This window comes from Panthera pardus, unplaced genomic scaffold (genome assembly GCF_024362965.1).
Source record: "Panthera pardus isolate Hobbes unplaced genomic scaffold, ASM2436296v1 HiC_scaffold_3, whole genome shotgun sequence".
Classification (NCBI taxonomy): Eukaryota; Metazoa; Chordata; class Mammalia; order Carnivora; family Felidae; genus Panthera; species Panthera pardus.
The window spans coordinates 48,291,580-48,314,918 of record NW_026526876.1 but is presented as its reverse complement, the minus strand read 5'-3'; the positions used below and the strand labels follow the sequence as shown (position 1 = coordinate 48,314,918).

General features: G+C 35.8%; 1 protein-coding gene across 1 annotated transcript in view; it reads left to right on the top strand.

The window, feature by feature from the left end:
• The window catches only part of BCAS3 (BCAS3 microtubule associated cell migration factor), a 606,893-nt gene that overhangs the window by 205,435 nt on the left and 378,119 nt on the right, over window positions 1-23,339 (top strand). The window lies entirely within an intron of this gene.

Here is a 23,339-nt window from a genome sequence, read left to right as displayed (position 1 = left end):
GGCCCCCACTCCAAACCTCCTACACTATTGACATTCCACACCACAGTGGTAGATTTGTTACAGTTGATGAACATATATTGACCCAATCATTATCAACCAAAGTCTGTAGTTTACACGAGGGTTCACTCTTGGTGTTCACATATTCTCTGTGTTTTGACAAATTAATATTGACATATATCTACCTTTATAGTATAATACAGGATAGTTCCATTGCCTAAATGTTTTTCATCATGTTTGGGATGTTATTATTTCTTTAAACATCCTTTCTACCTTTTTTCCCCTCTTTTCTCCTTCTAGGACTCCTGCTACTCACAGATTAATCTTGGTGGTGTCTAATAGGTCTCTGGGGCTCTATTCATTTTTCTTCTTCTTTTTTTCCCCAAACTCGATAATCTCAGTTGATTTCTTCTTTCAGGTTCAAAACCACGATTTAAGCCCCTCTATTGAATTTTTTATTTTAGTTATTGTACTTTTGAACTCTGGAATTTCTATTTGTTTCCTTTTTTTATAATATTATCTCTTTATTGATATCCTTTGCTTGGTGAGACATTGTTCTCATACTTTCCTTTAATCCTTTTAACATGCTTTCTCTGCATCCGTGCTGGCATTTGGTATTATTGCCACTTTAATTTTATAAATACTAGATGGGGACCTCTGTAAGAGAGGTCATTTGGAAATCTTTTTTCCCAGTCAGAAGTTTGTATTTTTATCTTTTTAACAGAGTCTTTTGCAGAGCAAAATTGTTTACTTTTTGTCAAATCCAATAAAAAATATATCAGTTGTGTTTTTGTGTTCCTGCCTAAGAAGTGTGCACCAGTCTGGGGCCTGAAGATTTTTCTCCTATGTGATTTTCTGATAGTTTTCTAGTTTTACATTTTGTATTTAAATTTATTTTTATTATTTTTTTTGTTTTTATTATTCTTTTAATGTTTATTTTATTTTTGAGAGAGAGAGAGAAGGAGGAGCAGAGAGAGAGGGAGACAGAGGATCTGAAGTGGGCTCCGTGCTGACAGCAGAGAGCCTGATGCAGGGCTCGAGCTCACAAACCAAGAGATTATGACCTGAGCTGAAGTCGGATGTTCAACTGACTGAGCCACCCAGGCACCCCTACATTTTATATTTAAATTTATGATCCAAATTCATTGTTATTTTTTGTATAATGTATCAGATTAGGTCATGGTTATTATTTTTTGGCTTATGGATATCCAGTTGATACTTTATTATTTTTTCAAAATTCCATTCTTTCTCTGATGAGTTTCTTTTGTACTTTTTCATTAAAGTAACATACTTCTGTTGGCTATTTCTGGATTCTCTGATGAAGATGACTTTTTAGCTGTTTTCTGTATGGGAATATCTGTATTTTGCCCATAATTTTCAGGCATGTTTCAACTAGATAGTTTTTGACAGTTACTCATTAATTTTTCAGCAGCGGTTAACACTCTTACTTTGTTCACAGCTTTTAGTATTGTTACTCTTGATCCTCTTGATTAGTTGGGTACAGAGTTGAATTTTTGGGGGGCAGCATTCTAATCTGTAGCGTCAGCTCACTGAAAATTTTCGAAAAGGTTGCTGTGTTCTCCTTGCCTTCACATATTGTGGGTTCCTCTTCCTCCGGCTGTTGTTCTGCCTGATGTAAGAGCTACTATTTTTATTTATGTTTTTTTGTATTGAACTTTGAGATAGATTTTTTAAAACTCTGGGGTTTTTCTGTTTTGTTTATTGGTTTTGTTTTTGTTATAGGGTTAAAACAGCAGTCTCTTTTGATTTTACAAATTCAACCCAAAATCCTCTTTGCTGGTCATATGAGTGGGTAAAATGTTCTCAGGGACCCTAAATTTAGGCAGTAACCTGTGTACATCTATTAGCTTGGGCTGCTGTAACCAAATCCCATAGATGTAGTAGCTTAAACAACAAAACCTTTTTTTCTCACAGTTACGAATGCTAGAAGTCTGAGATGAAACTTCCAGCTGATTTGGTTTCTAGTGAGGTCTTTCTTCCTGACTAACAGTCACCTTCTCAATGTGTCTTCACGTGTCCTTTCTTTGGTGCAAGGAAGTGGGGACAGAGAAAAAGAGCTAGTTCTGTGGTGTGTGTGTGTGTGTGTGTGTGTGTGTGTGTGTGTGTGTCTGTGTCTTTTAAATTGAAGTATCATCAACATACAATGTTATATTAGTTGCAGGTGTATAACATCTTGATTTGACAATTCTATACATTACTTGGTGCTCACTATAATAAATGCAGTCACTATCTGTCACCACACAATGTTATTACAATAATATTGGCTATATTCCCTAAGCTGTACTTTTCATCTCCCTGACTTATTTATTTTATAACTAGAAGTTTGTACCTCTTAACTTTTATCCATTTTTCCCATCCCCCTTACCTCCCCTCTGGCAACCGTCAGTTTGTTCTCTATATTTAAGAGTCTGGGTTTTTTTTGTTTGTTTTTGTTTATTTGTTCATTTGTTTTACTTTGTAGATTCTACATTTAAGTGAGATCATATGCTTTTATCCTTCTCTGTCTTATTTCACTTAGCATAATACCTTCTAGGTCCATCCATGTTATTGCAAATGGCAAAATCTCATTCTCTTTTATGGCTGAATAATATTCCTTATTTTATATGTAAATATATATAACATCTTTATCCATTCATCTATCAGTGGACATTTGGGTGGCTTCCATATCTTGGCTACTATAAATAATGCTACAGTAAACATAGGGGTGCATATATCTTTTTGAATTAGTATTTTTGTTTTCTTTGGGTAAATACCCAGTAGTGGAATTACTAGATCATATGGTTGTTTTAATATTAATTTTTTTTAGGAACTTCCATATTGTTTTTCATAGCTGTTACACCAATTTACCTTTCCCTCCAATAGCGTACAAGGGTTTGTGGTGTCTCTTCTTATAAGGACACTAATCATACCAGATCAGGGTCTCAGCCAATGACCTAATTGAAACTTAATTACTTCCTTAGAGACCCCATCTTCAAATATAGCCTGGGTTTTTAGAGTTTCAATATATGAATGTGAGGGCTGCACAGATATTTAATTCATAATAGTACATATATAGAATCATTTGGTTACTCTTAGTTTTTAAAAGACTCTTATTTGGTCATAGTCCAATTCTGGGTTATTCTGTTTGTGATTATTGTATCATACTTTTTCCATGTGTTTAGTTTCATTTTAAGATAAATATTTTAGGGGCGCCTGGGTGGCTCAGTCGGTTAAGCGTCCGACTTCAGCTCAGGTCATGATCTCGCGGTCTGTGAGTTCGAGCCCCGTGTCGGGCTCTGGGCTGATGGCTCAGAGCCTGGAGCCTGCTTTGGATTCTGTGTCTCCCTTTCTCTCTGCCCCTCCCCCATTCATGCTCTGTCTCTCTCTGTCTCAAAAATAAATAAACATTAAAAAAAAAATTTAAAAAAAAATAAAAAGATAAATATTTTATAAGAAATGTTAAATGTTAATGATCTCTTCATCTTGTTTGTGTTGTCCAAAAGTATATAGCCTGGCACAACTTTACTGCCTTAACCTGTTCTTCTACCTTTCCTTCCAACATTTAGCCATACTATTTTTCACCTCCTTAAACATTTTACATCACTTTTCCTCCACCTGAAATCCTCTTTTGCCTGGGCAACTCTTATTTATCTTTTGAGTCCCATTTTTTATGTATTATTTTGTGAAGACTTACATGACCCTAAACAAAATATCATGTTCTCCCCGCCCCCACCTTGCTGCTTAATTGGGCAAGTAACTTAATACGCTTGGATCCTCCCTAGTACTTCAGTTTTCTCATCAATGAAATGAGAGGGTAATAATGGTATCCAAAACAATACCCAAAACATAGGGTCACCTCCAAAAATTTAGCTGTTGCTGTTTTCATTATTATTAACTTCCCTCATCCTAGTTTAAATTTTATACCCATCAAGAGTATTCTTTCAGCATGTTTTCTGCTATAGATAAGCTTTTACTTCATACCCAGGTATTTATTATTAGCCTGGTAATTTTCACATAATTAATAAGTAAACTGAATAATTACACTTATTATTTTTTTCTATAATTATTATTATGAAAAAAACCATGGCAGGGCAGAGATAAGGCACTAATTCAATGTAACTACTCATTTGTTGAATAAAACTCAGTTATTTCTAATTTGTAGTTTGAATGAGAATTGTCTTTTTCCCTATGAATTGTAGAAGTGATCCCTGATGCCAAATTGTTTAAAATGAAGAAACATATCACACATCCTTAAGATTGAAATATGTAACATATATTAAAAATATCTTGTGGAAATTAAATCATATTTGTGTAACTAAGTAAACTAGATTGGGGTATTAAGTATATTACCTTTGACATAAAAGAAGATAAGCATTTTTATTAATCAAATTGGAAATTAGAAACATAAAAAAGAAATTCTTGGGGTGCCTGGGTGGCTTAGTCGGTTAAGCATCTGACTCTTGATTTTGGCTCAGGTTATGACCTCCCAATACATGAGTTCAAGCCCTGCCCATGTCAGGCTCTGCACTGACAGCATGGACCTGCTTAGGTATTCTCTCCTTCTCTCTCTGCTCCTCCTCTGCTTGCTCTCTCTCTCAAAATAAATAAACATTAAAAAAAAGGAAAGGAAATTCTCAACTCTCTGCAGTAAGCCTGACATTTCTAAAACAGACCTGTTGTCTTTAATTTGGTAAATAATTGATCTATTTTCCAGAGGCATTATTTCTGCCAGCTGAGTAGCTGAGAGCTGTGAAGTACAGCACATCTACATTTTAAATAATTGCCCTTCCTTGGCAGAGAAATTGCTTTTCCATCCATTAATAAGAGGAAAATTAATGTTGGGTCTGTAGTAAAGTAGATTAAACATGTATCCCTGTGGATGCTTGACTGCATCTTTAACAGACTTGAAATTATTCTGGTTACTTAAATGTTGTATATTGAAAGGTGATGGTGGTCGTGGGTTAATCATTAAAAAAGTTTAGGTTGGATTTTTTTTTTCTTTTGCACAGAGTTTCCCCCATTGATCACAGTAAGTGGTCAGAAAAATACCTTGTCTTGATTTTTTGCTAACATCTATAATGCCTCACAGATTTACAGAATTATGTGGCTTCTGAGTTTTCCTCTCATCCAACAGCTTCTGGTTTATTACCGCCAGTCATTTATACTATATCACTAATAATTCAAAGGCAGCTTGAAGAGTTTATTGCTTTTTTTTTCCCTAAGAAGGGGATGTTTCCATTATAGATTTGTAATTACTCTCCTCTGTCGTCATCTTCCAAAATGACATATCTTACTCACATAATGGATTACTCCCTGAAGGATTTGTTCTTTTTGCTCTCTGTTCATTGTGGCACCGGCCTTATATGAGAGTTAGTGGTAACTTTTCAGGTTTGACTTATCATAAAGTACAGTAGGCATCATAATTTCGGGCCCATGCTGGTATTGTGGTCCCATCAAAATGTTTAATTCCTTTTAAAAAGAAAAAAATAATAATAGTAATAAACTTTTAAGTTAATGGAATACTTTAATATATTTTTAAAACCAGCAACTGTAATTGTAAAATATAATTGTAAATATTTTTTTTCATGGAAGAGGAGGTCCATAAAGGCAAAATTGCCCAGGGCCCATGAAAGTCCTAATGTAGCCCCGGGTCCTGGGTATCCATTAGTAAGGAAAAGCCCTTCTCTTTCCCCACCACCATTGCCACAGTATTTCTAGTTAATTAAACAGAGATGCCCAATTCACACTAAATGAACTAATGAAAGATGTGAATACATACATTGGCATACTATGAAAAATGAGGTAAATGCATACACAAACACACACACACTTGTAACACTAGAGCTACCCATAACAGATGTAACTATAACAGTATTAAATTTTGAAGAATGTAAAGAATATCTGTAGCCAAGTACATACATGCAAAGTGGCCAAGGGTGAATTAAACTTTTTCTTATCAGGACAACTTTAGTGGTTGTTAAGCAGTGAAGTACTTGAATATTTATTGTCCCTTCTGCTTTCCTGTCCTCTGGAATGCTCTGGCCCTCCCCCAGATTCAGGCTTGTTTCAGTGTTCTCATTCAGATTTGTTTATACTCTTGCCATGCATTATTTTGAACAGTACTTTGAAAGCAGTGAAAATATGTCTCAAAAACACATATTTGAAAACACATATTTCAAAGGACATATATTACAGCCAGTCGGGTGGGTACCTATGGTGGGAAGGGATGGGAATGAGGACTGGGTGCAGGAATGGAGGATGAATAGGAGAATGTAAAAAACAGTAGGCCGTGTTAGTATTCAGAATTAATATAATGGGTGTTACAAAGTCTTTAGGGTACCAACAGTATGGAAAAAAATAAAATTCGTGGGACGTGGGTGGCTCAGTCGGTTAAGCATCCGACTTCGGCTCCAATCGTGATCTTGCAGTTCATGAGTTCAAGCCCCGGGTCGGACTGTGTGCTGGCAGCTCAGAGCCTGGATCCTGCTTCAGTTTCTGTGTCTTGCTGTCTCTGCCCCTCCCCCTGCTCACATTCTCCCACTGTCTCTCAAAAATAAGTAAACATTAAACAAATTAAAAAAATAGTCAAATTATTCTTCTCTAATTTAAAATGAACTCATCTTTTGGTTTTCCTTTTGTTGCTTTGATGGTTTCAGGGAAGTTTCTGATGGTTATTGTTTTGGTCTCTTTTTTCAAATCCTATCTTTTTGATGGGCTAAGAAGCCACTACACTAATCTGTGTAGATATAGATGTATAGAGTTAGGTTGTGCAACAAATGCCTACCTGCTCAGAAATCTTTGTTATGTGTTAGCGGTTGTTCTTATAAATACTCTTTCTCAAACATAATTAAGGAGTAATGTTTTGAAATAGATCAGATAGGTAAAGAAAACTAATTTCCAGAGACACTTGGTAATTTGCTAATATTTGATATATTTGCAAATATACCCAAAATAAAAATGCTAAATGATGAAAATTTTTATTTTTCATCTAATACTTTTTTGTTCTATAGTTCTTTCTTTAAAAAAAAAGATTTTATTTTTTTTTAAGTAATATCTACACCTAACATGGGGCTGGAACTTACAACCCTAAGATCAAGAGTTGCAGGAACCACTGACTGAGCCAGTCTGATGCCCCTGTTACATAGTTTCTGATCTCCACTACTAGAACCTTGATTGAACTCTGTTATACTGTCATATATGTGCTCTGGAATACATGATTTGTGGTACTTTGACCACCCATTTTGCCAAGCTACACATCTGAGACTCATTGACCTCTTTCTTGACTCCTCACTATGTATCTGTATTTCTTATACATCCCTCTCTGGCTGCTGTGTTTTTAGATTTTATTGTATTTACCCCATCCCATCCCATAGGGGTAGGATTTTAACTTTCTTTCTTTTTTTTTTTCCCTTTTGGAATTTTTATTGGAATTGTATTGAAAGTGTAGGTCCATTTGGGATAGAGAGATGGTATCTTTACAATATTGGGTATTTTTATCCACAAACATAGTATATCCTCCCATTTATTAAGTTGTCTTTTAACATCTTGCAACATAGTATATCCTTCCATTCATTTAGTTGTCTTTTAGCATCTTGCAATAAAAATTTATAGTTTCTACATAAAAGATTTGCCCATCTTTGTATTAGAATTATTCTTAGGAGCCTTTCTTTCTTTTTCTTTTTCACATTAACAGGTATTATTATTATTATTATTATTCTCAAGTTAGTTAACTTTATAAAGCGTAGTCTTGGCTTCTGAAGTAGAACACAGTGATTAATCTCTTATATGTGACACCCAGTGCTCATCCCAAAGAGTGCCCTCCTTAATGCCCGTCACCCATTTAACCCACTCATTCATGGATTTTAACTTTCTAACTACTGTGTTTACATTCACTGTATGTAAAACCACCAATTTTACTCTTACCCTTATTTTTGTTTTGGTTTATATTCATTTTTATTGAACTGTAGCTTACATACAGTAGATTGCATAAATGTTAAGTGTCTAGCTTGGTGTACACACACACACACACACACACACACACACACACACCCCTGTATAAGCTCTACCCAGAAAATTTAAATGTTCTGTTTTACACATCCCTGAAGCACACTGAATGGCATTCCTTTGGAAATACTTAATTTCCAAATTTACCTTTCAATTTATATTTTATAGTCTAATACATAGAATATCTGTTCCAAACTGACTGATCTGCACGACATTCTCTTTACTTCTTCAGCCTTCTGCCATTTGGTCATATTTCACTTTCTTCTCCCTTCCGTCTGTCTACCGAATTCCTTTTAACCTCAATTTAAAATGTATTTAATTTTGAACTTCTAGCAGTGATTGTCTGTGATAGTTGTGTGTATGTGTGTCTGTGCCTGTAATTTGTCTTTGAGGATAGAATCTTGTATTGGTACATAATAAGGACAACACAAGCTAACACTTTTATCTTTAGACTTTTAAATCTGGTTTTCTCACTGTTTGTGGGCTTCAGTTATCATACCTGTTAATTGAAGTCAGTCATGCTATTTCTTATTTTTAAGACTTTTTAAAGCCCTTTTACTTTTTTTTTAAACATCTATTTATTTTTGAGAGGGACAGAGACAGAATGAGAGCTGGGGAGGGGCAGAGAGAGAGGGAGACACAGAATCTGAAGCAGGCTCCAGGCTCTGAGTTGTCAGCACAGGGCCCAATGTGGGGCTCGAACTCATGACCTGTGAGAACATGACCCAAGCCGAAGTCCACCACTTAAGCAACTGAGCTACCCAGGCGCCGCAACATTTTTTTTTTTAATGTTAACAGTTGGCATTAAAAAAGTTGTTTTTAATCCAAGTTCGTTAACATATAGCATAATAATGGTTTCAGGAGTAGAATTTCATGATTCATCACTTACATATAACACCTAGTGCTCATCCCAACAAGTGCCCTTCTTAGTACCCATCACCCATTTAGTCCATCCCCCCACCCAACACCCCTCCAGAAGCCCTCAGTTTGTTCTCCGTATTTGAGTCTCATATGGTGTGCCTCCCTCTCAGTTTTTGTCTTATTTTCCCTTGCCTTCCCCTGTGTTGATCTATTTTGTTTCTTAAATTACACATGAGTGAAATCATATGATATTTATCTTTCTCTGACCAACTTATTTTGCTTAGCATGATACACTCTAGTTCCATCCACATAGTTGCAAATGGCAAGATTTCATTCTTTATGACTACCAAGTAATATTCCATTGTGTGTGTGTGCGTGTGTGTGCACGTGTGTGTGTATGCACGTGCACGCACACGCTCGCACAATCCATTCATCAGTCGACGGACATTTAGGCTCTTTCCATGATTTGGCTGTAGTTGATAGCACTGCTATAAACATTGGGGTGCATGTGCCCCTTCAAATCAGCATTTTTGTATTCTTTGGATAAATACCTAGTAGAGCAATTGCTAGGCCGTAGGGTAGTTCTATTTTTAATTTTTTGAGAAACCTCTATACTGTTTCCCATAGTGGGTGCACCAGTTTGCATTCCCGCCAGCAGTGCAAAAGGGTTCCCCTTCCCCTGCCTCCTCGCCAACATCTGTTGTTGCCTGAGTTGTTAATGTTAGCCATTCTGACAGGTATGACGTGGTATCTGTGTCATTATGGTTTTCATTTGTATTTCCCTGATAATGTGTGGTGTTGAGCATCTTTTCATGTGTCTGTTAGCCATGTGGATGTCTTCTTTGGAAAAGTGCCTCTTCATGTGTTTTGCCCATTTTTTTCACTGAGATTATTTGGTTTTTGGGTGTTCATTTTGATAAGTTCTTCATAGATTTTGGATACTAACCCTTTATCTGATATGTCACTTGCAAATATATTCTCCCTTTCCGTCGGTTGCCTTTTGGTTTTGCTGATTGTTTCCTTCACCTTGCAGAAGCTTTTTATTTTGATGAGGTCCCAATAGTTCATTTTTGCTTTTGTTTCCCTTGCCTCTGGAGACATGTTAAGTAAGAAATTGTTGCAGCCAAGGTCAAAGAGGTTTTTGCCTGCTTTCTCCTCAAGGATTTTGTTGGCTTCCTGTCTTACATTTAGGGCTTTCTTCCATTTTGAGTTTCTTTTTGTGTATGGTGCAAGAAAGCGGTCCAGGTTCATTTTTCTGAATGTCGCTGTCCAGTTTTGCCACGACTTGCTGAAGAGACTGTCTTTATTCCATTGAATATTCTTTCCTGCTTTCCTTTCTTTCTATTCTTTCCTCAAAGATTAGTTGGCCATATGTTTCTGGATCCATTTCTGGGTTCTCTATTCTTTTCCATTGATCGGAGGGTCTGTTTTGTGCCAGTACCATACTGTCGTGATGATTACAGCTTTGTAACACGTCTTGAAGTCTGGGAGTGTGATTGCCTCCAGCTTTAGTTTTCTTTTTGAAGATTGCTTTGGCTATTTGGGGTCGTTTCAGGTTCTATACAAATTTTAGGATTGTTTATTCTAGCTCTGTGAAGAATGCTGTTGTTATTTTGATACAGATTGCATTGAATATGTAGATTATTTTGGGTAGTATTGACATTTTAATAATATTTGTTCTTCCTATCCAGGACCGTGGAATCTTTTTCCATTTTTTTGTGTCTTCTTCAATTTCTTTCATAAACTTTCTATAGTTTTCAGTGTATAGATTTTTCACCTCTTTGGTTAGATTTATTCGTAGGTATTTTACGGTTTTTGGTACAATTGTAAATGGGATCGATTCCTTGATTTCTCTTTCTGTCACTTCATTGTTGGTGTATAGGAATGCAACTGAATTCTGTGCATTGATTTTTTATCCTGCCACTTTGCTGAATTCACGGATCAGTTCTAGCAGTTTTTTGGTGGAATCTTTTGGGTTTCTATATACAGTATCATGTCATCTGCGAAGAGTGAAAGTTTGACCTCCTCCTGGCCGATTTGGATGCCTTTTATTTCTTTTGTTGTCTGATTGCAGAGGCTAAGACCTCCAATACGATATTGAATAACAGTGGTGAGAATGGACATCCCTGTCTTGTTCCTGACCTTAGGGGGAAAGCTCTCAGTTTTTCCCCATTGAAGATGATATTAGTGTTGGGTCTTTCATATATAGCTTTTATGATCTCGAGGTATGCTCCTTCTATCCCTACTTTTTTAAGGGTTTTTATCAAGAAATGATGCTGTATTTTGTCAAATGCTTTCTCTGAATCTATTGAGAGGATCATATGGTTCTTGTCCTTTTTTTTATTGATGTGATGAATCATACTGATTGTTTTATGGATATTGAACCAGCCCTGCATCCCAGGTATAAATCCCACTTGGTCATGGTGAATAATTTTTTAATGTATTGTTGGATCTGGTTGGCTAATATCTTGTTGAGGATTTTTGCATCCACGTTCATCAGGGAAATTGATCTGTAGTTCTCCTTTTTAGTGGGGTCTTTGGTTTTGGAATCAAGGTAATGCTGGCTTCATAGAAAGAGTTCAGAAGTTTTCCTTCCATATCTATTTTTTGGAACAGCTTCAAGAGAATAGGTGTTAATTCTTCCTTAAATGTTTGGTAGAATTCCCCTGGAAAGCCATCTGGCCCTGGACTCTTGTTTTTTTGGGAGATTTTTGATTACTAATTCAATTTCTTTATTGGTTATGTGTCTATTTTAATTTTCTATTTCTTCCTATTTCAGTTTTGGTAGTTTATATGTTTCTAGGAATTTGTCAATTGCCCATTTTATTGGTGTATAATTGCTCATAATATTCTCTTATTATTGTTTGTGTTTCTGCTGTGTTGGTTGTGATCTCTCCTCTTTCATTTTTTATTTTATTTATTTGGGTCCTTTCTTTTTCTTTTTGATCAAATTGGCTAGTGGTGTATCAATTTTGTTAATTCTTTCAAAGAACCAGCTTCTGGTTTCATTGATCTGTTCTACTGTTTCTTTTTTGGGGGGAGGGGGGTTCAATAGCATTGATTTCTGCTCTAATCTTTATTATTTCCTGTCTTCTGCTTATTTTAGGTTTTATTTGCTGTTCTTTTTCCAGCTCTTTGACATGCAAAGTTATGCTGTGTATCTGAGACCTTTATTCCTTCTTTAGGAAGGCCTGGATTGCTATATGCTTTCCTCTTATGAGTGCCTTTGCTGCATCCCAGAGGTTTGGGGCTGTGGTGTTATCATTTTCTTTGGCTTCTATGTACTTTTTAATTCCCTCTTTAACTTCTTGGTTAGTCCATTCATGCTGCTTAGCTTACTGGGGTGGATTGTTGTGGGGCTTGTAGGTGTATATGCACATGCATGGGAGGGGTGAAAATGGCATCACCCAGCTACCCAGTCTCTAGTATTGGAACTTTGTTCTCCCCAATCAGCAATTGTGCACCCGTCCTTTGTCTCTGGCCTCTGTCTACTCCCTGCTTTTACACTGTCTGTGACCAAACCATCAGGTTGCCAGGAGGCACCTCCCTCTTGCGTTTTATCTCAGATGTGGCTGTGTTTCCCAGCCCCTCACTTCTGAGGGACTGCGGCTTTGACCCACTCAGATCCTCTGGGGGAGAGTCTTACTGAGCAATGGCTGAGTGCCCACCGCACCCAGGAATGTTCGCAGGACCATGCTGATGCCAATGCCCAGAGACTGCAGTTGGGTGCCAGCCTGCCCCAGAAAAAGTTCACAAGATCGTGTAGCAGCAGCATTTCAGGTATTATGGAAAATCGCAACACACATCTGGCACCAGGCTTCACCCTTAATGACCTTGTTCCATCACCAGTGAATGTGGTTGTTCTCTGGGGTCTGCTGGGCCAGGTGGCCACACAGCTTCTACCAAATATCCTTCCAGCAGTGGAACTGCTTCTCCCCATGTAGCCTGAAGACCTTCTGGACCCCACTCTGCTCCTGGGGATTTGCCCTTCCCACCAGGGCACTGCCAGGTATTGAGCTGTAGAATTTCAGACTCTGTGCTCCCCCTGTTTATAGAGTCTTAATCTAATTTAAACCCTCTCCTTTCTCCTTTCTCCCTTTTTAGTTCAGTCCCTGTGGCTGTTTCCACATTTCCACTTTCTCTCCAACTTCTTTTGTGTGTGTGGGGTGCTTTTCCCAAACTCTCCCCCCATCTCTGTCCTCTCTCCACAAGCAAAAACAGCTCCCTGCCCTCCACAGCTTCTCTTTCCCCCAGTTCACCTCTCTGTGCCACGTACTTGCTGAGTTCTGTAGTTCAGGTTGTGCAGATTGTGTGTTAATCCTCAAATCAGTTTTCTAGGAATGCAGGTTTAATGTTGATCTGGCTATATTTCATGGATGTGAAATGCAAAAAAAACCTTCCGTGCTGTTCTGCCATCTTGGCTTCTCTTCCCATTCAAATTTTAGAATTTTTGTTCCAGCTCTGTTAAGAATGCTGGTGTTATTTTGATTGGTATTGCATTGAATGTGTAGATTGCTTTGGGTAGTATTGACATTTTAACAATATTTGTTTTCTGATCCATGAACATGGAATGTTTCTCCATTTCTGTGTGTCTTCTTTACTTTTTTTCATAAGCTTTCTATAGTTTTCAACGTACAGATCTTTTACTTCTTTGGTTAGGTTTATTCCTAGGTATTTTATGGTTTTTGGTGCCATTGTAAATGGGATCGATTCTTCAATTTCTCTTCCTGCTGCTTCATTATTGGTGTATAGAAATGAACCAATTTCTATATGTTGATTTTATATCCTGCAACTTTGTTGAATTCATGTATCAGTTCTAATAGTTTTTTGGTGGAGTCTTTAGGGTTTTCCACATAGAATGTCATGTCATCTGTGAAGAGTGAAAGTTTCACTTCTTTCTTGCCAATTTGTGTGCCTTTTAAATTTATTTTTGTTGTCTTATTGCTGAGGCAAGGACTTCCAACACTATGTTAAACAACAGTGGTGAGAGTGGACATCCTGTCTTGTTCCTGACCTTAGGGGGAAAGCTTTCAGTTTTTACCCATTGAAGATGGTACTAGCTGTGGGTCTTTCATATATGGCTTGTATGATCTTGAGGAATGTTCTATCTATCCCTACTTTTTTAAGGGTTTTTATCAAGACAGGATGCTATATTTTGTCAAATGCTTTTACTGCAGCTAGAGAGGATCATGCAGTTCTTATCCTTTCTTTTGTTACTCTGATGTATCATGTCAATTGATTTGTAGACATTGAACCACACTTGCATCCCAGGAATAAATCTTACTTGATAGTGCTACATAATTCTTTTAATGTATTGTTGGGTTCAGTTTTCTAGTATCTTGTTGAAAATTTTTGCATCCATGTTCATCATGGAAATTGGTGTATAATACTCATTTTGAGTGGGGTCTTTGTCTGGTTTTGGAATCAAGGTAATGCTGGCTGCCTAGAATGGATTTTGAAGTTTTTCTTCCATTTCCATTTTTTGAAACAGCTTCAAAAGAAGAAGTATTAACTCTTCTTTAAATGTTTGGTAGAATTCCCCTGGGAAGCTATCTGGCCCTGGAAGGCATGCTATTTCCAAGGCCCTTAGAGTTGTAAAACTCTGAAATTGTATGATATGTTTTTTTCCTGAATAAAGACAGGAGTCAAATTACTTTTCCCAATCTATACTTCCTTATCTTCCCAATTCTTCTACTTTATCTAAAAATTTTACGTTTTTGCCCGCCATGTTGTGAGGTGTACAATATGATAGGGTAAGAAAAACCATTCAGTTATGAAAGAAAATTATATTTTATAAAAATATTTAATCACTTTTATGCCTTGGTATCTTATTAGTGTTTTGTGTTAGTATTGTTCACTAATCGTTAACTTTATTAAAAGTGCATGGTTAAATCAAAAGTAATCAACACAAGTTTATTCTAAAATTGTATAGAAATTCAAAGGATCCTGAAAAAGGTGGGTGAATTTTGAAAGCTGAAACTACCTAAATATCTGACCTTCTCTAATTGTACAGTAATCTAGAGAGTATGGTGTTGGGCAAATATAGTTATAGGTGGATGGAATGGAATCCAGAATTTGATTAAACTCACATGGTCACTTGATATATGACCAAAACAGTAGGTGATTCAATGTGGATGGTATAGTTGTCTGAAAAAATGTTGGTGGAACAACTGGGATATCCACTTGGGGAAAAAAATAAACTTTTACTTAATGTCATGCACAAAAATTAACTCTAAGTTGATCATAGACTTAATTTAAAATCTTAAACTGTAAATCCTCAAAAATAAAATAAAGGATTATATCATTGTGACCCAGGAGAGATAAAGAAAGAGGTTTAGGTAGGACACCAAAAACACAAACCATAAAATTGTTCTTCTTTAAATTAAGCACCTTGGGAAAGATATTGTTAGGAAAATTAAGTGGGATACCATAAAGTGGGAGAAAATATCATATCATATAATATATATATATATATATATATATTTATACACACACACACATATATAATTATATATCATATTCATAAATATATATGTAATGAAGGGACAAAACAATTAAAAATGGACAAAAGATTTGAACAGTCATGTCACAAAAGAAAATATGCATGTAGCCTTAACACATGAAAAGCTGTTCAACATCACCAATCACCAAGGAATATGGCATACTAAAACCATAAGAAATCATCAGATACTCACTGAAATGATTAAGATTTTGAAAGACTAACAGTATCAAATGCTAATGAGTCATGGGGCTCGTGAGAAAGTTAAAATGATACAGCTGCTTTGGCTAAACATTTTCAGTTTTTTTTTTTTTTATCAAGTTACACATACATATGAGCTAGCAGTTCTACTCCTAAATATTCACCTAAGAAAAATAAAAACATATGTTCACACAGACACTTGTTTTGAATCCTACTGGGGGTTTCTTTCACAATAGCCAAAAAGAGAAATAACTGCCGAATGGATATATAAATTATATGTCTTTATAATGGAATGCCACCCAGTAATATAAATAAATGAATGTAGTACTGTTACTCACAGTGGTAGGTTTAACAAGGTATTGTGTGAATCTATTTACATGAAATTCTTAAGTAGGCAATATTAATTCATAATGACAAAGCCAATGAGTGGTTCCCTGGGGCCAGGCAGTGGGGATGGGATGGACAGCAGGTGGACACAATAGAATTTTATCACATGTGCTCTATCTTAATGGCAGCAGCCTAGGTGTATATATACTTGTCATACTCATCAAACTGTAGTAAAATGACTGCATTTATTGTACATAAATTATATATTAAAGGTTAATAAAGTTTAGAAACTTTTCTGGAATCTGAGAAAAAATATATTCAGCCACTTGGAAAAAAAAATACACATAGACATGCACCACTTTCCTATATGTCTCTTGGATGAAAAGACCATTTAAAATAATAGTAGAATATTTAATATGAAGACCCATTGGATATAGCCAAAGATGTCTTCAGAACTCTAAATATGTCATGACGCTAAGTGAAAGAAGGAAAACAAAGTATTTGAATAAAGATGTAAGAACATTTAACGTTGAGACTCCTAAAAACGCAAGAGGATAGAAATAGTAAGCTATAAAATAAGTGAGCTAGAAACCCAATTATGATTTTAGTTTTTCCTACATGGAAAAAATTGGTAAGAACCATATCAGATATTTTGGTCTAATTTATCTTGATCGTGGCTATATGCAACTTTAGGAAGGGATAAAATGAATCGTGTGTTTTATGTGTTCGACAGTGTGTACATCAGTGCCTTTAACAGTGTTTTTGAGCTTAAATTTTAGAAAGACTTTTACTATATCCTGGACCACAAATTTAGAAAAATACAGTGATGAGTTTGATTATTAGCATCTTTAAGCAGCTTAAGAAATCTGCTAACACTGGCGCTGCCCACAGGGAGACTTTGAGACCATTGTTTTCAGTATTCACATTTACTTTAAATCAGACTTTAATAGGCTATTATTGTGATTTTATGTATTTGAAGACCTAAAAGACCTTGATCAGTACTAGGGTTCTGTTTCTCTGCTTTTATGGTTACAAATTAGACTAGTAACTTTATTTTTTTTAATGTTTATTTATTTATTGATTTTTGAGAGTGAGAGAGAGAGAGAGACAGACAGACAGACAGAAAGGCAGGGGGAAGGACAGAGAGAGGGAGACAGAGAATCCCAAGCAGGTTCTGCGCTGTCAGCACAGAGCCCGACATGGTGCTCGAACCCATGAACCGTGAGATCATGACCTGAGTTGAAATCAAGAGTCAGACAGAGGCTTAACTGACTGAGCCACCCAGGTGCCCCTGGGCTAGTAACTTTAAAAGATAATTAGATAATGTGTAAGTTTTTAATCTGTACAAGTACTGATGGGGAAGTATTAAATTCACAAGAATTAATATCAAAATATAAAATTATTATGAGAGATATATTTTGAATTCCTGTAAGGATTTCCATTTGCCCCAGCATATCAGTGTTTATATCTATTTTTGGAAGAGAGTGTGAATAGCTGGTAATTTGTTTTCCAATTCATATGTGTGCACGTGATAAAGAACCGTACAATTAGGGAGGTGTTATAAATAGGATACGGTAAAAAAGACCTACCTACTCATGTTTCCAAGATTTTATAACATATGCCCAGTAGAGGTTTGCTACTCTTTAATTTTGTCTTTTGGGCTAACCAGCTGACGCCCAGTTGAAAAGATTTATGTTCTTATGAGGCCACAAAAGCCTTAATGTTCAGTCTCCATCTACCTCAGATTTTGGAGAACGCCATGTACCATCAGCAGCTTCAGTCTCCACCCTCTAATGCTAATGCTCATCTATCAAACTTGAGGCTGAGAGTGAGGGAGAGGAAGCTTCCAGATAAACACACAGCAGCGCCTAAACAGCTAATCACTCTAAGCTTCCGCTTCCAGGCCCTATAATTAGAAGTCCTTCTTTTCCTTGTATTCCCAGATGACGCAAATGCTTTTTGTGGCTTGGCACCTCATTTGGGGCGTGGGTTTTAGTTTATGGCCAGGCTAGAGTCTGGTTTAGTCTTCTGATGCTGCATAAATAGTTCTTAAGCCACAGTCTACTCTGTACGAGTTTTTCCTTTTATGTATATCTGCTTTTTAACTTGTTTTCTAGAAAAAAAAAAAAAAAAGCTTGTCTTTCTCCCAGCAGAATGTGTGCAAAAGAGGAAATTATAAATTAAAAGAAAACATGATTGTATAGTACTATACTAGTTATTTATTTCTTCTTTTTCTCTCTGCTCTTTTATTTTTATTTTATTTCATTTTTTCTTACTATTTTAAAGTTTTGTCAAAAACGGTAAGTTCATTGGTGGATCACAGAAACTACATTTACATGAGGAAATGGGAAAAAACTTTTGGGATAGGATACACAGAAGATAATAAAGATACATTTTCAGTGGCCCATTTCTCTAAAAATCTGAATTCATTTTACATATTAGAAACCAGACAGATGTTGAAAATCTAGGAGCATGTTGAAAAGTGTACATTTGTGATTATCATTCACATGTGAAACAATAATCTTCTTAATATGGCTACTAGGGACTTTTATTGGAGTGCTTATTATGAGTAAAATACTGATATGATTCTAGAAGAAATGAAGTTTATCTTCAGTAGGTGAGTCATGTATTTGTATTATAAATATGAGCTCATCATTTTCCTATCAGAATGTTTCAATTGAATTGTTTATCATGTGCAGAAAATAGTTTTGTAGTGGAAAAGTGATATCAGAACATAGTAGAATTGTGATAATTCAGACTTAGTATAACTCAGCAAAAAGTAGGAGTGAAGAAACATTGTTCACAAAAGGACAACTAAGCATTCATGCCCAACCTTAGAAATTTGTTGGTCGGTTAACAACAATAAGATGGACAGAATATAAAGTATGTCAGTGACCTCATGACCATAGCTGGTTACAGGGTGGGATCTGATTGTTATCTAAATGTTATCTAAATTGTTATACATTTGAAGTAGATCTCAATAAATAACACTTTTTTATTTTCTAAAATGTATTCTCTTGGAAATAGGCATCTAGTATGGTATTTTTTAATTTAACATCGTGACAAGAACTGTACCTTTTATTACCCTAGTAAATAAGAAGCTCAGATATACTTCATCTTTCTATTTAAATGCTTACCTTATTATCTTCTCACTAGTACTTAATATTCTTTCATACATTTTTTTTCAAAAGACAAAAGTTTTAGGAGTTAAAAAATGTGATTCTGCCTCCGGCACAGCAGAGTAAACTAACAAACCATTCTTCCTACAGAAAACAAATATAAATTCTGGACAAAGTATAAACAAACATGCACAAATTTAGATATGTGTATTATAGTTCCAAGAATGGCTGATAGAAACTTAAAGAGAGACACAAAAAAAGGAAATGGAAAAATTAAAATTGGATATTAAAAATATTGAAATCATACAGAAAAAGGGAAGAAAGCAAGAACAGAGAAACAAAGAATAAAAACAAGGAAACCATCAGAAAAATAATAAAAAGTAATAAAATGGTAGCTATAAACTCAACCAATAAGTTAGGCTAAATGTGAATGAACTACAAACACCAATTATAAGTCCAGAATTAGATTAAAAAAAAAAAAACAAATTAGACCTCAATTATTACCTAAAACAAAGTCATTTTTTTAATGTTTGAGAAAGAGAGAGAGAGAGAGAGAGAGAGAGAGAGAGAGAGAGGCAAAGCATTAGTGGGGGAGGGGCAGAGAGAGGGAGGCACAGAATCCAAAGCAGGCTCCAGAGCCTGACATGGGGCTCAAACCCACGAACTGCAAGATCATGACCTGAGCCAAAGTTGGACACTCTACCGACTGAGCCACCCAGGTGCCCCTAAAACAAAGTCATTTTAAGTACAATTATATTGATTATAAAAGTGAAAGAATAGAAAAGTATATGCCATGAGTGCACCAATCAAAACAAAGCTAGAGTGATGGTATCAGTATCAGAAAAGTAGACTTCAGAACAAGGAAATTACCAGGTTAAAGTCAGACATTATGATGAAAGAGGCAGTTCGCCAAGATGTCCTAAGAATCCTAAATGTGTGTGAACTTAAAAGTTTAGTATTTGGGAGCTATATAATAAACATATCCACAATTATACTTGGAAATGTTCAGTGTTCAGTTCAATTCAATAGTAGAACAAGACAGCAGGCAATCAGTAAGGATATTGAAGATCCTAACAACGCTATCAGTAAACTTGAATTAACTGACCTTTATAGAACACTCCAGGTGTTTCAAGTATACATGGAAGAGTCACCACAACCTCTTCTCAAATATAAAACAAGGTTTAACAAATTCCTTGTCGTCACTAAAAATTAGTATGTGAAAGATACCTGAAAAATACCCAAATACTTAGAAAAGCTGAACAATATATCTTTAAATATCCCATGAGTAAAAGAGGAAATATCTAGAAAACATTTACTGAATGCAAAAGAAAAGGCAGTGTGTCAAAATTTTGGAATTCAGTTTTACAGGGAAATTTATATCAATATATGCTTACTCTGAAAAAGAAGAAAGTTCCTGAAAAAGTAATCTAAGCTTCCACCTTAAGAAAACAGAAAAAAGAAAGAGCAAATAAAACTAAAGCAAGGAAAATGAAGTAGCAGAAGATACTAATAGCAGAAGGAGAAAGATAGGAGAAAGCAGAAATTGAAAAAAGAAATCAGAAAATCAGTGCTACTCAGAATAGATTTCCTTGAAAACATTTAGCTAGAATGATCAAGAAAAAAAGAGGGAAGACAAATTGTTGATAACCTCAATGAAAAAGTGGACATCACCAAAGACCTTACAGGTATTAATAAAGGCCATTTCCTTGAGTTACAGAAAGTAATTCACCCAAGGACATTTAAATTAAGCCCCCAAATTTTACATTTTAAAATAATAAAATTTAAATTACAAAGAAATTAAAATAAAAATATTTAAAGGTATTTAAAAAAAATTTTTTTAACGTTTATTTATTTTTGAGACAGAGAGAGACAGAGCATGAACAGGGGAGGGTCAGAGAGAGGGAGACACAGAATCTGAAACAGGCTCCAGGCTCTGAGCTGTCAGCACAGAGCCTGACGCGGGGCTCTAACTCATGGACCGCGAGATCATGACCTGAGTCGAAGTCGGCCGCTTAACCGACTGAGCCACCCAGGCGCCCCTAAAGGTTTTTTTTTTTTTTTTTTTTAAAGGCCCATATAGTTTTACTGACAAATTCTACTGAAAATCTAAGTAGGAAATAATAGTGGTTTTCCGCAATCTCTCTCTTCAGTTTCACAAGACCAGCTTTAGCCTGATACTGAAAACAGACAAACTCGTGATTAGAAAGCTACGAACCAATAACCCTCAGGAACAGTCATGAAAATCTTAAAACCTTAGCTAATTGAATCCAGCAGCATATAATAAAGGATTTTGACCAGGTGGAGTTTATCCTAGAAATGCAAGTTTTGTTTGACGTTTGATTTTGTTTGACATTTGATTATTTACTAAAATTCACCATATTAATTGAGTAAAGAAAAAAAATGCATAGTCATGTCACAGGTGTAAAACACTGTACACAATTCAACATTCATTCATTATAAAAACTATCAACAAATTAGGAGTAGAAAGGAACCTCCTTCACTTGATAGAGAGTATTTATAAAAAAAAAAACAACCTACAGCTAACATCATACTTAAAGATTGAATGCTTTCTCCTAAAATTTGGAAGGCACGAATATTACTTCTCCCCATTTCTGTTTTCCTCAGCAGTGTAGTAAGTGAAGAAAAATAAAAGGCATGTAGTTTGTAAAGGAAAAAATCAAATTATGTCTGTTCACAAACTACATGATAATCTGTAAAGAAAACTCCGTGTAATCTACAAAAAGCCCTGACTAGAACTGGCAGACTATCTGTCAATATAAAAAAATGTCCATTATGTCTCTATATGCCAGCAGGGAATAATTGACAATTGAGATAAAATAAAAAGTACCATTTATAATGGATCCAATAAAACGTGTATAATTTATGTACTCAACAGGAAAAATAAGAAGTCAAAGAAAACATATATCAAGAAATAGGAAGTGTTCATAGATTAGAAGGCTCAATATTGTTAAGCTGTCCATCAGTCAATTTGATTTATAAACTTAATATAACCTTCCCCAAAATCCTAAGAATTTTTATTTATTTAAGATTTTTTTAATGTTTATTTACCTTTGAGACAGAGAGAAACAGAGTGTGAGTGGGGGAGGGGCAGAGAGAGAGAGGGAGACACAGAATCTGAAGCAGGCTCCAGCCTCTGAGTTGTCAGCACAGACCCTGACCTGGGGCTCGAACTCATGAGCCATGAGATCATTACCTGAGTCGAAGTCGGCTGCCCAACTGACTGAGCCACCCAGATGCCCCCCTAGGAATTTTTAATATCAAAAATCTGATTTTGGGGTACCAGGGTGGCTCAGTTGGTTGAGTGTCTGACTCTTGATTTCAGCTCAGGTCATGATTCCAGGGTAATGGGATGAAGTGCCACATCTAGCTCCGTGCTGAACATGGAGCCCACTTGAGATTCTCTCTGTGTCTCCCTTTGCCCCTCTCCCCACTCATGTGCTCTATCTAAAATTAAAAAAAAAAAAATCTGATTTTGTTTTTGGAATGGAATTGGAATAGCCAAAATAATGTTGAAAAAAAAGGTTCTTTCTTCAACATTTGATATAAAGTTATGGTAATCAAGCAAGTGTGGTATTAATGAAAGTATAGACACAGAAAATGATGGACTAGAATAATACTTCCAGGTGAAGACCTATGCAGATACAGCCAGTTCATCTTTGGCAAGTTGACAATGGATAAAGAATAAAGGATAAAGACCTCAGTGAGTAAAGAATATTCCCTTCAAGAAATCTTGCTAGAACAATTGGACATTGTTTGCAAAAAAAGTTAGTTTGATACCTCACAATTTATACATAAATTAACTTAAAACGAATGATAGACCTCTATGCAAAATATAAAACTGAAATTTTGACAAGAAAACAAAATTTATGTGACCTTGGATTAGGCAAAGAATTCTTAGCTATGACATTTCATCAAAATTAAAAACTTGCTATGTGAGACACTGTTCAACATTTGAATAAATATTATGCCAGGGTAGAGAAACATTTTTATTTTTTATTTTATTTTATTTTTTTTTTAATTTTTTTTTCAACGTTTTTTATTTATTTTTGGGACAGAGAGAGACAGAGCATGAACGGGGGAGGGGCAGAGAGAGAGAGGGAGACACAGAATCGGAAACAGGCTCCAGGCTCCGAGCCATCAGCCCAGAGCCTGACGCGGGGCTTGAACTCACGGACCGCGAGATCGTGACCTGGCTGAAGTCGGACGCTTAACCGACTGCGCCACCCAGGCGCCCCAGAGAAACATTTTTAAACTGGTGGATTAAGTGTAGGGTATTTCAGATACACTGAAACTTAAAATTCAGGTTTTAA